The sequence below is a fragment of the Drosophila bipectinata genome, chromosome 3L, assembly GCF_030179905.1.
Source record: "Drosophila bipectinata strain 14024-0381.07 chromosome 3L, DbipHiC1v2, whole genome shotgun sequence".
NCBI lineage: Eukaryota > Metazoa > Arthropoda > Insecta > Diptera > Drosophilidae > Drosophila > Drosophila bipectinata.
In genome coordinates, this window is record NC_091738.1 from 9,264,041 (window position 1) to 9,280,094 (window position 16,054).

At 34.9% G+C, this 16,054-nt stretch overlaps 1 long non-coding RNA gene across 2 annotated transcripts; it reads right to left on the reverse strand.

Moving 5' to 3' along the window:
• Positions 1-12,688: 12,688 nt before the first annotated feature.
• LOC138926249 (uncharacterized) lies at positions 12,689-14,844 on the reverse strand. 2 transcript variants are annotated; one of them, XR_011442698.1, is made up of 3 exons: positions 14,688-14,844; positions 14,154-14,255; positions 12,689-12,968 (listed from the first exon to the last, which is right to left on the reverse strand). It is a non-coding gene; the product is annotated as an uncharacterized lncRNA (long non-coding RNA). The 2 variants fall into 2 exon arrangements; XR_011442697.1 differs by lacking the exon at positions 12,689-12,968 and adding an exon at positions 13,504-14,073.
• Between the last annotated feature and the right edge of the window lie 1,210 nt (positions 14,845-16,054).

Genomic DNA, 16,054 nt, shown 5'->3' on the forward strand with positions numbered 1-16,054 from the left:
TTTTCGAAAAATACATGTGTTCTTCTTCTAATATGTATATTAACTAGAAAATTCTCAAGTAGCCAAAGACTTTTTTAATTTGATTTTTGGCAATGGTAATCTATTTGCTTATTACCAACTGACAGTTTCAAGCAACACGACGTTTTTAATATATTTTTGATAGGGTGAGGTTGTTTTTAGGCTTATAATATATCTAAAAAAATATCCATTTTCTGCCAAAAACCTGTCCGTAACCCGACTTGACCCGATTTAGCCTGAAAAGAAAGTAAAACCCTTAAAACCCCTAATCCGAGACAATGTTTCGGGCCATCTTCTCCCATTACTAAGCCTCGGAATTACAGCCTGCTCCCATATTATAATGCCATCAATTCCATTGTAGTTGATTGTTAGCTGCTGCTGTTTTGTTTTCCTCCCCGGACTCAAAAGTGTCATTATTCCCACAGTGAAAACTTGACCCATCCATCCATCCATCCACCCGCCCGGCAAACAACAGAGCGGAAAATTTGTTCAGGAAAAATCGGGGAAAAACTCTGGGGAAAAAAGGCTGTGTGCAAAATCCTCAATTGTCATGTTTCTTGACAATTTGTCTATGGGCAATCACAGCAACCAATTCATACCATTCATATGGGCCTGTTTCTCTACAGATCCAAAATATCCATCTCATCTTTGACAGTTTCTATGACCTTCGAATCTTTTCAGTTCAGCTTCTATCTTTCGGTTTTCGGTTCGAGGGGTTCGTTTCCCACCGCCCCTGTCTTCTGTCTTCGGTACTGTCCTTTGTTGTAAGCAGACCACAAATAGATCTTACAATATATTATTTCGATTGGACACGGTCGCTCTTCAGTCTACCCGTCGTTGGTACTGTCTCTATCCGTCTCTATCTTACCATGTATGACCCTCTCTTTTCAAAGTTGATTGAAAATTGTTTTTTGGGAAAGAAACCTTCAGATGGATGGCCAAGTTCAATGAGCATTACAATTGTGGGGCAAATAATAGAAAATTAAATGGTATTATTATAAGTACTTTGTTAAGATTTTGGTCTGAATATTTAATAAAGGTTTATATGGGGTATTTACTGAAGGAATATATAGTTTTTAATTTATTTATTTATTTAAATTATTTTTGAGTACTCATTTTATGTAGTTGAGAGTATGTAGAAATATCTCAAAGATGTATAGACGTTTACAAGATTAATGGCTATTATAAAAGAGGTGAGGTTAAGAGGTTTTTAGTCTAAAACTAAATCTAAGGCATATAAAATATATATATATGTACATATATAGATAAGAATATAACGATTAACTTGCAGTCTATTTATTTAAATGTTACTTAGCACTACCTATTATGCCTTAATAGGTATCTGAAAGATGTAGGGATCTTAAAAGATTAATGCTCTTTATCTAGTACAGGAAATAATAGGTTACAAAGAGGTATTATCTATATAAAAATAAGGAAAAGTATAATCTGAGGCTTATAACACTTCTATAACCTACAAATACCACGATTTATTTTTATTATATTTATTTAAATTTTACTTGGCACTACTATTATGTTGTCAACAGTATGAATAAGTATCTGAAAGATGCCTAGCTAGATACTTATCTTCCCTCACCTGTTTGCATTACGAATTTTGTTTTTTTGTCTGTTTTTTTTTTTGGCTCACACTGTTGTTGCTGATGAATGTATCTGTATCTGTATCTGTGACTCAATGGTTTTTGGTATCGCTTTAGATTTGGTTGTTTTTTTTTCTACAAAAGACTGATAAGCAGCGTTTGCTGCTGGTGGTTATTGCTTATGGCCCGGGTTGTTACCAACCGTAAGCGAAACCGTCGACTGTGACAAACAAATGTCGGGCAACGAAAGCGGAAATGCGAAACTAAAAAAAAAAAACCTCAAAAATACAACAATAACAAATAAAAAATACAAAATACAATAACAAAAAATTAAAGCAACAACAACAATATAAATGTCAACAGTAATTGTAGCAGTTCCAAGGTTTTCACAATATGAATGATAGCTACACGCAGATACTTACATAAATATATAAGATACATATGTATCTTTGCTTGATTTTTTTTTTTGTTTGTTTGTACACTTTCCATTTGTACCTGGCTTGGCAACAAAGCAGCAACAATCACAAAAGAAGAAGCACCAACAACAACACTAATGAACAGCGAAGGTTTCGTAAATCGAAGCACCAGCAACAGCTACAACAACAACAATTACATTGTTACAACAACAATAAGAGTGCAAAATTATGAGTCACCTGCAAGGCGGTGCATGATGTTTCTCCATAATGAGTGCACTCGAGGTTAACTAAATAGATGCAGTTATTAAAAGAATTTAAAAAAAATATGGATTTTTCTGGTATTGATATAAATATTATTATTATTAAACAAAATAGAGAAGTTTACAAAGCTAGACTAACTTAATGATATAGCGCTGACTACTGTGGCCTTTGTCTAATTGAGTTGTTAATGCTTAAGGGATGGTATAAATACATTTTGTGTCTTAACTTAATATTTAACATTTTAATATAAATATTAATTACCAATAATATTAGCTGAGTTTAGGGAAGTTTTAAGATAAACTTCCAACTTAGTCTAATAGGTGGTAATATTTTCAAAAAACTGCAAGTAATATGCTTAAAATGGTTAGATTCTAGGGATTAATAACCTCATAGGTTGGAATTTATACTTTAAGCAGCATTTCAAAATATCTGTTTTAAACTAAAATCTCTTAATTATAACTCTCTTATTAGTATTCATTACTCTCTTTTTTAGTTATAACACCTGTTAAATTATTTAACTAAAATATTCAATTAGGTTTGCTGCTTTAAATTGAAACAATTTGATAGGAAACATTTTTCATTATACATTGTTTAGACGAGTAAATATTTATCCCAAAAAAAAACTACAAGTTTGGCCTCGATTGTATGGTAGTGTGTGTGTGAGTGAGTGGTTCGTGTTGCTAGGGGCTCAATTCATTCAATGAGCCAACTCCGACGTCAGCAGCAGCAGCAACAACAATGGGAACAATGCATAAACAATAACAACAACAACAACAATAATAACAACAATAGGCTTTTGGGCCACATGTGCAAAAATTGTTTAGCATAGAAACAAAAGATAAACAAGAAGCAAGTGTAGCACAAAAGGAGCTAAAGGTAATAACAGTTGAGCTGGGAAGCAGATAAGTGCCAAGAGGAAGAAAAGTCATCACCGGGAAGATTCCGAAGAGAGTACAGCAGAGTGGGGGGGAGGCTAACCCGGGAAAAGGGACTACTTTGTGATTATCTGATTAGAGCGGTAAAAATATCTGCTAGTCCCCTGGAGACCATTTCAACGCTAAACAAAATAAACAAATTTTCCGGTTTTTCTCTTTTTCTTTTTTCGAGAACAAGTATCTGGCAGATACATTTGAATTGCCACAAAGTGGCCACAATGCGGCAACTGTATCTGGTTGCAAGGCAATTATTATGCGAATATTCAGGCAATAAAAAATGTAAATTCTCAAAGCTTATCTGCCAGTCCCCAAAACCCCCGTCTTAATCCCCACAAGATGAGTTAAAAGATACAAGATACGCGACATGCACTCAAGTGCTAGGAGGCCCCGGAGGGCCAAAAGCTCAACGCTAATTAAATAATAGCAGAACATTCATTCCAACTGTGTCTATCTGTGTATCCCCGTGTATCTGCAAGATACGCCTTTATCAGTCAAGAAAGAAATGCTCAAATTGAATGCGAATCTTTAGTATTCTTTTCGGTACCATCCAAGTTGTTTTCGTCAGATTGTCATGGAGAAGAAGATAGATATTCGTGACCAAAGGTAATTTATTTTTTTTAGATTTTAAAGAAAAAAAATCTAAAAGCTAGAAAGACGGGAGAAAAATATAATAAAATACTATTGTTTAATTAAATATTCTTGTCTTTTGTGGGATGAGAGGAATATCTATTTTTGGTTTCAAATCTTTGTGTAGAAAGTACACAAGCTTCTTAATCTCATACATTGTAATTAATTACAAATACACGTTTCAACAAATATCTAAAAGAGGAATAATCTGCCTAGAAATCTGCCTGTCAGATTTGTCAGTACTACAAGTATTGCCCGGGATGGATTTTGTATCTTATAACAGGTTCCTTTGTAAGCATTCGGTTTTTCGTACAGATACAATTTGTATTTTCGATCTGAGGAAGCATTGACTCTTGTGAGGTCATTCTGATGTATAATCTGCGGTACACGCGCGGTTATTTATTTTAAGATCTGTACTCCCTGATCGATGCCCTTAAATATTATATTCATTTTGGTGATTAAGGTTTTTAATTACAATATATTTAATTTAATTCCCTTTGGTCGTATCGTGACTGATTTTTAACATTTGCCAAATATATATACAATTACTAGGCAACCTTTTGCATCTTCTGCAGAATTCGAGAAGATAGCATTTGGAGCACCACTGCACCACATCACACTATGGGCATGCGGTAGTCCACCAATGCCGAACCACTGAACCACGCAACCGCCGAACCACTCAACCACACTCTCATGCACCCGTACAGGGCCGCAACCACAGCAATGACTTTATTTTAATTCGAAATTTGCTTCAAGTTCTGGTGAGTTTGAGTTTTTCAGTTTTTTAGATGGCATTAGTCATCCTCAGAGCCATCGTCATCGTCTCCATTCTCATCGCCGGCAGTTGCAATTGGGTTTTGTTGAAGTTTTTTGTTTTAATTTTTTGCAATTTTCATTTTCAGCTGCTCAAGTGTTAAGGTTAGAGATGGTAGAAGATATATTTTAAAAAGAACTATATAATGGTTTTTAAAGATATAAGGCTTGATTATAATAAAATATAATCTTTACAAAGCAAGCTTTTCAGAAATACTGAACTTGGATATTAATTTAAAGAGTAATTTAACTTTTTTAATATATTTTGTTATTTTTTCGATATATTTCGATAAGTTTCGATTCATTTTATCCGATCACCCCAATATCCTCTCACATCCCTAGCTTGGGTATCTCGTGTTGGCTGATTCTTAGTCTTCAACCTGTTGTCGTTTATTGTACTTGACAGCAGCCATCGAAAGGGCAAGCAAACACATATTTCGCAAAGCTCATTAAGTTTGTTTTTTTCCTTCTGTTTTTTTGTTGTTTCTTTTTGCAATTCCCCCCCGTTTAGTATTTCCCAAATACCCCCGAACATGAACTGTGCTAAATTTCGTAATCGAAAGTTGTTTTGATGGCTGGGCTGGCTTTTCGGGTGAGCAGCGCTTAGTCAATGGATATTAAGTAATACTTAGACCTGGGTCTATGTATTTGTACGTTTGGCAGTACCAGTACCTGGTTGCTAGTACTTTAATGTACTCGAGGCCTCATTTGCATGGGCCCGTCCACTTGGAATTGAAATTATATATGTAGGTACCTATATATATTTTGAGCCTCGGGCAAGTGTAAACATTTGCCTCCGAGTTGTTTATGCAAGCTGCTATTGGCATTAGTCATACCACAAAATGCAAATACCTATTTATCGGTACTCCAAATAGATAATGCGGAGTTGTACTTAGATCGATTCTAATGGAGCTCCTTGGAATTTGGGCTTTGCGGAAAGTGTTTGCTAAAAAAAAAGCGCGTAAGACTGAAGTGGGAGCTACCAGGAAATAATAGAATAGGAAGCATTTGCGCGATTCGTTGGCGAAATAAACACGGATATAAATGGGCTTACTCAATTGAATAAATATATATAAGAAATTTAGCACACGTTTACCTGACGATAATGGCAAGGAATTTTATTATAAAGCTGAATAATTTGTCTTAAAATTAATGATGGAAAAAGATGCATTTAAATGTTAGCTATAAAACTAGATATAGTAGATATTGTGTAACTTTTTTAATGATGTATTGTGGCTTTTAAGCAGATCCATGACATATCCTTTCCATTAACGATGATTCCCACGTCTCCCCATCCAGTCCACTTAAAGTCAAAACTTTTTCGCAGTCGCATCATTCTCAAGTATAATTATATATAAATTATATCAGTGGCTAATGAGAACTTTTTAAAGGCGGCGATGATGTCAGCTCAATTTCAGAATGAATCTTTTCCTTGTTCATAATTTTTTGAAAGAAAATGACTTTCATATAATTGCCTCATACTATTAAAACAAAACACACATAATATACTATAGTATATTCAGTGAAAAAAACACAAAAAAAAAAGAAATTGCAAAATGTAGGTCCAGTTCCCATATCAGTGGAACCGATTTCTGTATTGTCATGGCCATTGAAAAATCGTCCAGACAATGATGCAGCTATATAAATTAGCTATTACCGGGGCCCTGCACTTATCACTCGACCAGTTTTTCAAAATAACCCAAAAGGTCTGGTGATAGTGCAAAAACCGACCAAAAAAAAAAAAGTAGTGAGAGTTCCACAGTCACATGGTGAATTGCACTAGAAAAATAAAAAAATAAAACACCAACCCATTGTATGACAGCTGAATTACGGAGGCAAATATTTACCCAAGTAGCACTGCAACTGTCTGGTTTTGGGCTGGGTCAGGTGTAGTGCACTTGGCACGTGTTATCAATGAATCAGAGGTCTGGATGTGGATATACTTGGCATGCAAAGCGCATGGAGGGCCCACCTTTAGACGGCGAATCACCAGACACAGTGCTAGAACTCTATCCCATACAATAGGGTTGAGAATAATAGCAATACGAATACAAGATACGATTTATTTAAAAGAAGTATAGAAGAGTCACAGTCTTCTAAAATTTCTCCTCTTTTTACTACCAAAAATATCATAATTATATTACTTTTCATATCCCCTAAAAAAATTTGCACACATTTTTGGAGCATGTCTTGTGGTTCCTAGAATGTAAATAGAACTCAACTCAAGAAAGTTAAGTGCGATTTGTAGAGCCCTTCTAATACCCATTGACGTTCGAATTCACGTTTCCGTAACTAGTTCGCTGAAAAACAAAATTTCCAGCTCTGTCTGGATCCTCTTATCAGTCTTTGAGCTCTTATCAATCGAACTACTTGAGACCACTAACCGATTATATTTATACTCTTATCACAGTTCGATTCCTCATGGTCGGAGGCTTTTTGTTCTAGACTTTCCGTCTTCGACAATAATTTTTGTTTACGGCCAAAATGCAAAAATTTGGTCAACAAAGTTCTCCGTAGTGATTGATAGGCATGGAATTTTGTCAGCCGAGTATCATAAAAATAGGATTTCCTTTGAATTCCCGTCATTGGAGAGACTTGGAAAACAAGACACTTGATACTCGGCCATTAAATCAATCAGAAGAACCAATGCCAGCAAATGCAATATAAATAATCGGAAGATAATCAGGCGGAAATGTTGTGATCAGTGATCACCGATCGATCCAAGTGGGAAGCCAGAGAAATGCAATGAAGGGGAAAAAGATTTCACTATCATGCTAATAAAATAATAACATAATCGTACAAAAAGCATAGGTGTTTTGTGGGATAAGCTAATAGACTAAGAACCCCAAAAACAAACTAACAAATAAAAAGATACAATGGCGAGGGCGGCAAGCGGATAAGATCAAAAACTATAAAGATAATATTAGAGGCCTACAAAGTACACACAAGGATAAGACAAGAAAGGAAAAGAGTTTTTCTTTGGGTTTCTTCTTAAAAAAAAAGAAAAACAAACATAGATAAGTCGCTGGTCTCGAACAAAGAAAATAATTGAAGACCAAAGATAAACAAAAGTAAAAATGAAAGCAATTAAGGTAAATTAAAAACCCAACAAAACAAAAATTTTGGAAAATTTTAAAGATATTCCACGCCATAAAGTAAATAGAAGAAATAACCAGACTATATGATCAGGTGCTTGTAAAGTTGTTAACACTTCACCGGGCCAGAAATAGAATAGATGATGGCCTTCAAGGCCAGACGTTTTATTTCTAAAATATCTGATGGCGAAGATAGAAGAACTGATATAGAAATTACCTATTTATTCTCGGCCTGATAACGACTGTCCAATTTGCTTTTACTTGAGACTACAGTCTGATAGCCATATTTGGTCATAAATGTTGACAACAACTCTAACTGGCTGGGGATAAGATAAGCCAAGGCCAGAATCATAGTTAAAGACATTTTTTTTTTTTGCAAAATATCTGTCTAACTTGGTGACTGACTGACTGATGTCATAGCCATAGCAAGGGGCAATTCTAACTCCAGGTTTGTTGGAAAATGGGGTGGCCCAGACCCAGGTTCATAATTCTCGGCTCATTGCCAAAGCGCTCTTAACCCCGAAACGCCTCAGATGTCGACTTCTTAACCTTCCCGGCCGGCTTCTTGTTGCCGGCCATAACTCTCTTACATAACTAATTTGCAAGCCACGTTGACACCGACGCCATATAAAAATGTCTTATGTAGTTAGTCTCGCCTCGTCTCCCCAACTTTTAGTTTTTTTTTTATATTTTTGCGTTTACTCGAGAGTACTTTTTATTTATTTTTTTGCCATTTTTGCCCACTGTTTGCTGATTTGTTTTTTATGATTGCTCTGCGACAGAAAAGGCGGCGTTGCCGTAGTAGATGTTGCTGCTGTTGTTGCAGTTGCAGTGTTACATGAAAATGACCTACAAATAAATTAAGCTTTCAGCTGGTTAATGTGCATTTTGCATACCCTATAATATATACAAATAAATATACAGAAATTTATGAAAAAAATAATAATAAACTTCAGCATGTTTTTCTTATATGTGTTCCTTTTTCTTCAGAACTTTGAATACCTTTATAAAAGAGCATTCATCATTCCTTATATTATTTTTAAAGATATAACACTTTTTAATTTCTTTGTTTATTCGCTGGTTACTCAGTTATTTAATTACATTTACTTGTTGCAACTCAACAAAGGGCAGTTGTATGAGTAACTCGATCCTATCCTCATCCTTCTCACTTCGTAAAACCACGCTTTTATCCTCACTCTTGCTGGAATAAAAAGTAAGCCAAGCGGACATCAGGAAAAAGGCAAGGGAGCACAACAATTTGCATTATTAATTTAATTGGAAAACTTGTTAAATTAAATATTTAAATTTCGCTGCAGCCTCAGGGCAGCTCGACGGTCGTCTTCGCAGCCGCCGTATGGCAAATAATAATATTAATATGAATAAATGCAAATTGAGTTACATATACGAGCGAGAGAGATACTAACTTTGTGCTGATTGTGGAGATTGGCGTCCACTTGGGGCATTTATAGAACATTGTTGCAATTAATATGCTCGTGCAACGCGTGGAACTGTGGGCAGTGGATCAATTGAGGATTGCCATGGAGCTGGACTTCAAGGGAAACGGGTTACAGGATTCTATTCGAAATATAAATTAATTAACTCTTAGATGCCATAGAATCTAGTAATAATTTGTGTAAATTAGTCGAGTATTACACTATTGTTTGTGCCTTTGTTATATTTTATAGTTTTGTTTATTATGGCATTGTGGTTACTCCACAAAAAATACCCATAAAATTGTATAATTATTTTAAACTAGTTTTTTTTTCAAACTTAAATTAACAAAATAAGAAAACAACCATTACATCCACCCCCTAGATAATTTAGCACCCTGACAAAATCTTTTTTTTCTTCCCCGTCTATGTTAACAACTCAATCATAACTTGAATTATCAATCACACCCTGATATACACCTGTACACCCCTAGTCCAGATACAGATACAAATACATATGCAGTTGCAGATACAGATACATTCAGTGAATTAGCAATTTACGAGCAGCCTCGCTCGATCCAATGGACCCCCATTGAGTATCGATCCCGGCACACGGTCTACTGCTCAATGCCGACTCAGTTTTTTATTGCAATTTTCAATTTTCATTTGCGAGGTGTTGTTGCTTTTTAGATTTTAGCATTTTACGATCGAGACGGCGAGACGTTAGATAGATCCCCATTACGTCTACACGTAACAAATCGCAATAGAATCGATCCGAACCGATCCGAACTGAACTGAACGAAAAAAACAGGCCCAGCCGGACGAGACGTGTGAATTTCAATAGTTTTCCTTGCACACTCGCCCGATAAGTCTTACTACCAATACTATATTTATATAGAATCTGATGATAGTAGAGCCGTCGCGCCGGTACGTCCAGATGTCGATGGATGGATGGGATCTGTCTATGGGGGCCTTTGAATGAGGGTGCCTTGGGTGCGACCAGGTATACTACTTCTACTATATATTCTATATATTTAGATCTCCACTCGTGTCGTGTAAATATTTGCAATTGAGTCTACGTCTACGATTTTTTACTATTTGTTTACAGACGTAATCAATAAAAATTTTTAAATACCCCAACGAACACGGTCGCACGGCGGGACGAGCCCAGTACGAGGTAGGGGACGACGGGAATACTTGAAATGGAAACACAATTATAGAATGCAACTACAGAGACCCAAACAACAAATTTGAATATTTATGAGTTGTTGTCGTCGTGCCATGCTTAAAGTCACTCTTTGTTATTATTGCTTCTGTGTTTTTATTTTTATATTTTTTCAGTGTTTTTTTTTTTTTGGCCTGGGTGTTCATGTTTTGTTATTATTCCAATTTTCGAGCCAGACACAATTTATAGTTTTTTTTGTTATTTTTTTTTTATTTTTATTTTAATGCCAAACATTTTTGAGTATGTCGTTACGTTTTGAGTTTTCGTTTGTGGGTGAAGTCTAGAAATTGGATACCCTACTTGGTAGGATCGATTACTAATGGGGCACAAGTTGATTTTGTTTTTAAATGGGCTTGGAATCTAATTATAAATTATTGATAGACCTTCCTTGGGTTTATAGGTTTATTTTTAAAAACTTTAATGAGACTCCAAGGTGTGTTTATTAACGAAAATTATTTCTTTATTTATTTATAAGTTTATTAAAAGTTTATTTATTTATTATTCTCTGAACTATTTTTGGGTAAATGGCTATAAAATAGTTGAGGAAATTGTAATCATAAAGTTAAGAGTTTAGAAAAATTACCTCATTAAATTTCTTGAAAGTTTTTCTTGAAAAAAAAAATCCATAACATAAATTGAAATAACTTTTTAACCTTTTGAGGCCTAAGGCTGTTTTTTCCTTTCGCCTGATTTGTAAAGGTTATAAAAGCAATATCTTTAAGTATTTCATGCGAATAAAAACTTTTCAATTCGTTTTTTAAGCTCCCTTGGTATTTTGATCCCTTATCCCTAGTACCACTCACACTCTTTTCCACTTTTCAGTTCTCCATATGTAATTGAATTTTTGAATATTCTTAAATCCAATTGGGGAAACGGGCAAGAAAAGTGTTTTTCTGTTTTCTGTTTGTTTGCGTTGCTTTGGGGCAAAGGGTACAGAATTTATCAGCTCAACTGAAACCCAAAACGAAACTCAACTTTGATGACTTTTTATTGTTTATAGTTTTTGTAACTTTTTTTTTTGTATTTGTTTGCAGCCAAACAGTTTTTTTTTGTTTTTGCCTGGTTTTTTGGGGTCTTGCCTTAGAATATTTTTTTTTATTGCGCGTTGGCGAGACTGATAGTGAAGAGGAGTGTGGTGGGGCGGATGGGGCAGAGACAAAGACGACAACCTGGCCGGGCACACCTTGTGCCATTACTTATAGATGTGTGCGTTTATGTGTGTGCACAACTCATAAGCATCGATGTGGCCCAGGTGTGTGTATAGATGTATGTATTGTACAATGTGCGAGGAGGAGTGTTTGCTTATCTCGACTGTCCCCCAAGGGGCGGGAGGGATGGAGGTGGGGTATGCCCTGTGGGCGGCTGGGCGGTTGCCACGGGCAGAGGCCATATTCTTTATTTGCATAGCAATATTTGTTGCTGCCTCGCCGCCACTCCGCCGACTTCTTTTTCTTGTTATTTTTTATGTGTGTTTATTTTTCAGTTTTATGTCGATACGCGAAAACGAGAGCGCCGAAAAATATAAATAAAATCATAAAGAAATACTGGAAGGTGTGTGTGAAAATGGTGCACTTTAAAAAATTATAAAAATTAAGAGATAATAAATAGTAGAATATATTAAATATAATTTTAACAATTTTTTAAGAAAAGCGCTTATGAATCTGTGTTTTCTTTGAAATAAATATTTTCGTAGGAGGTTACAGGTAACATCATTTTTCTATATCTTTATTTCAAACTTAATCTTAGCTCAAGATCATATTTTTGTAAAAATACATGTATCTCCATTTTTATTTAAGTTTTCTTCCTGTGTATCATATAATTTGGGTGTGTGCCGTGTTTTGGTTCGTATAATAAGTACTATATGCTACAAACTTGACCTAGACGACGCTCGTCGGCATTATCAACATCGCACGTGTCATGTACGATAGAAGGGGTGCGGGGTATATAGCCTATACCTCCATATATATATATGTATTCGTACATGTATGTAACACCCCGTCTCGTATCAATTGAGCGCCACCTTTTTTTCCATACCCCATACATAATATTTATAGAAATAATCAAAAATTCAACACGAAATCAATAATAAACGTAGAATTTCATGCCTTTTCCTTTATTGCTTCCGCCCCATCTCCTTGCCACACACTCTCACTCACTCCCCCGGCGATTGCCGTCCCTTGTCAGCTATTATTTATTGCGTTGAAAAGTTTCATTATCAATTTTTTTTTATTTTCTTTTTCTGTGTTTTTTTTTTACAATTTACATAAGGCATAAGGTCTGGGACGACGACAGAGCTGGCTTGCAACTTTGTTGCGGCTTCCAGTTTGTCTATATATTTGCATATATACATATATATATATATGGGTGGGTATATATAGGTATGTATATAATGTCTGTGGTGCTGCAAAGTTGTTCCCGCACCAGCAGCAGCAGCAGGAGCGGCAGCAACACCACCAACGACAGCAGCAACCAGCAACCAGCAACAATGACACAAAATGGCAGTGTAAAACTTTTTTTAGTGATAGCCATGGATATTACCAATGAGTACAGTGGCTAGAAAAGCAAAATATTAGGAAAATATTACTCAAATACTCAAGATATTTAAAAAAAAATCTTGTATATTTAAGGGGTAAGCTTTAAAGAATGGTTCTTTTCACCTCCTACTAACCAGAAAAGATATTGAAAAGTTGGAATTACCTTTGGAGACATTTTAAAGAAGCCTAAAAGATGATTAAAAAAATATTTAAAAATAATATACATATATGTAACTATTTATAACATATAACTAACTAGTCGCAACTATTTTTAATAAAAACGTATCAACAGAATCTTAAAGATTGATATTATGCGATTCCCAAAGATATATCTTCAGTACTTTGGTATCTTATCACAAAAAGACGTTTATTTATGATTTTTCTTAAATTAAAACTGTAAAGATTTAAGACTTAAGACCTTAGTTTTTTTTATAACCTGTATCTCCAAAATGCATTTAAGCCAAGTTTTTCAAGCCCATAGTGGCTAAAAAGTTAGCAGAGCACAAAACTGAGCAGTGGTTTTGGGCCAAAACTGGGGGATAAAAGGTGGCTGTCAAGGGGGCTACTGGGGAGAGGGGTAGGGTCTGGTCTAAAAGCAAACAAAACAAATGCCATGAAACATTTTAAAATTCAAATCAACGCGATTTCTGCTGTTTCCTTATTTTATTTTGCACAGTTTTTTGGATACTGGTCGTAGTTTTTGTTTTTATTTTAGCCTCCCCGGCCTCCCTCGGACTGCCTGCCCCAGCCCTGCCCTCTTCCTTCTTTATTGTTATTATTATTATTTTTTTTTTCTTTAATTTCTGGTCACGTATTTGTTTCGTTTCGTTTCATTTTTGGAAACAATATTGTGTGCCATGACAATAATAAGAGTCGTGGTCGGAACGGAACGGGACGGGACGGACTTTGGTTTTGGCTTTGGTTTTGGTCTGGTTTTCGGGTATGGGTTGGAGCTCCGGGCCAGCTCTTGCGGTCGGAGCTGAGTTTCTGTAATTTGAGCCAATTACTGGGTGTGGGGATGCCCAGTGGTCCAAAAGGCGAGGCAAGGTGTTGCAGTGCTTAGAGAGAATGGAGATGGACGAGAGAATGGTTGGTGATCTGGTTGGGGATGTGGCTCTGTGGCTCTGGATACGGATGTGGACGAGGACAAAAAAACAAAATTGAAATTTATTTTTGGCCAACACAAACAGGCTCAGTTACTCACATGGTTGGGACACTTGTATCGTTGTTGTATCCAACACTTTGGGCGTTTTATTTCACACGGTTGCGTTTAGATTTTTGTTTTTGGGGGTTTTGATAACCTGTTCTAAAAATTTAATTAATAATTTTATCTTTTGAAAATAAGTTTGTTTATTGATGTTATTTTAAAGGAAATTATGATCTTTAAAACATTAACTTTAGACCTAACTTAGTAACTAACAAACGAAAAATATAATTCAGGATGGGTTGGATATTGTATCAAAAAAGTAACATTTATTTTAATATACCAAATAAATAAATTAATGAATTAAGGGACATTTTTTATACTTTTTCTAAAAAATAATTTCTTATTTTGATCCCAAGAATCTTAAGAACTTTATTCTGTTTAGAAACAACAGGTTTCAGTTATCTTTAGAGATTTAAAAAAATATTAATGTCTGAATATTAAAAACAAATACCCTCTATTAAAAATATATTAAGCATTTCAATTATTCCCAAAAAATGACACCAATTTTTTAGACATTCATAACCAACGTACGAGGTTATTTTCAATTTTTGGGCTTCCTCCATCCAATCTGTCTCGCAGTCTCTGGTTTTATGTTTTTATTTCGAGGGGCATAAATCGACGTCCTTCTATTGTGGCTTGCATTCATGCCCCAATACCCTGCCTGCCTCCTGCCAGTCCCCTCCAAAAATGCCAGCCAGCCAGCCTGCCCCAAACCCCATGCCCCAAACCCCATACATACCCATCCTTGCCACATTCGTTTGTGTTTGCAAAATGGGAATACGTGATCTTCGCATAATAATTACTCCCTGGCCCCGACTCTCTGGCCTTTTTTTTTTTGGGCATATAATTCTTAATGGCCATGGCACATTTCTCTGCCATTTCGTGCATTTAATGATTTTTTATTATTTTTGCTTCTTCTTTATATTTTTGGGTAATTTGATTTGACTGTTCTTCATTCGTTATTGTTCACTTTTGTTTTTTTTTTTGACTGTTTTTCGTTAGCCTCCTGACTTTAATAGGTTTTTAATTATTTTTCATATATTTTTTTTAAGAGATTTTTTGTAGTTGTTTGTGTTATTAATAACGAAACCAGACAGCTGCGGGAAATGATATGGCAAAAGAGTTGAGTGGAACCTTTGTTCGGATAGCAACACGAAAATCTGCCAAAAAAAATTAAAATTTGTCTGAGATCTGGGAAATTAAGCAAGTCAACTAAAAAAACCATGAATCAGTCAACGAAATTAAATTATTTTTACATTAAAAGAGACTACAAAAATCTATATTTAAATGGTATAATTTTTAAGAAAGCATTAAATTACTGGTGTTATTTAAAAAAATAGTTATTTTTAGATCAATACGAAATGATGGTAACCTTAATCGAATTGAATTGATACAGATTGCCAAACTGGGTTTCTCTTTTTTTTCTATTTTTTTTATTGACATTTTTCAGCAAATGGTTTTTTGATTGCTTGTCGTTACAAATGAACTACATTCCGGAAAACAAACGACTTTTTTATGATACTAGTGTCCATTTTTAATACTTTATAAATATTTTATGATATGGATATGACTATTTTTAATTAATATGAATCAATAAACGATATATGTAAAATTTGAACTAATTAATCATAAAGAATAACCAATTTTCTGGTTGAAAAACACACATAAATTTTTCAAATAGTTTTAGCATGTTTTTGTGTCATGTAGAGTAGATTTTGCTTAGCCCACAAATTAGTTGAAAGTCATTTTGGTTGAATGGGGAAGCTTATAAATTACGTTAGATCGGAAATTGAACGAAATTTTAGGAATTGAGCAAATTTTAAAGACGTCAGCATTTTTTTGGTAATAAATTGCATTTTGCTCAACACTCTTATACCCATTCCCATTTCCCCATTTTG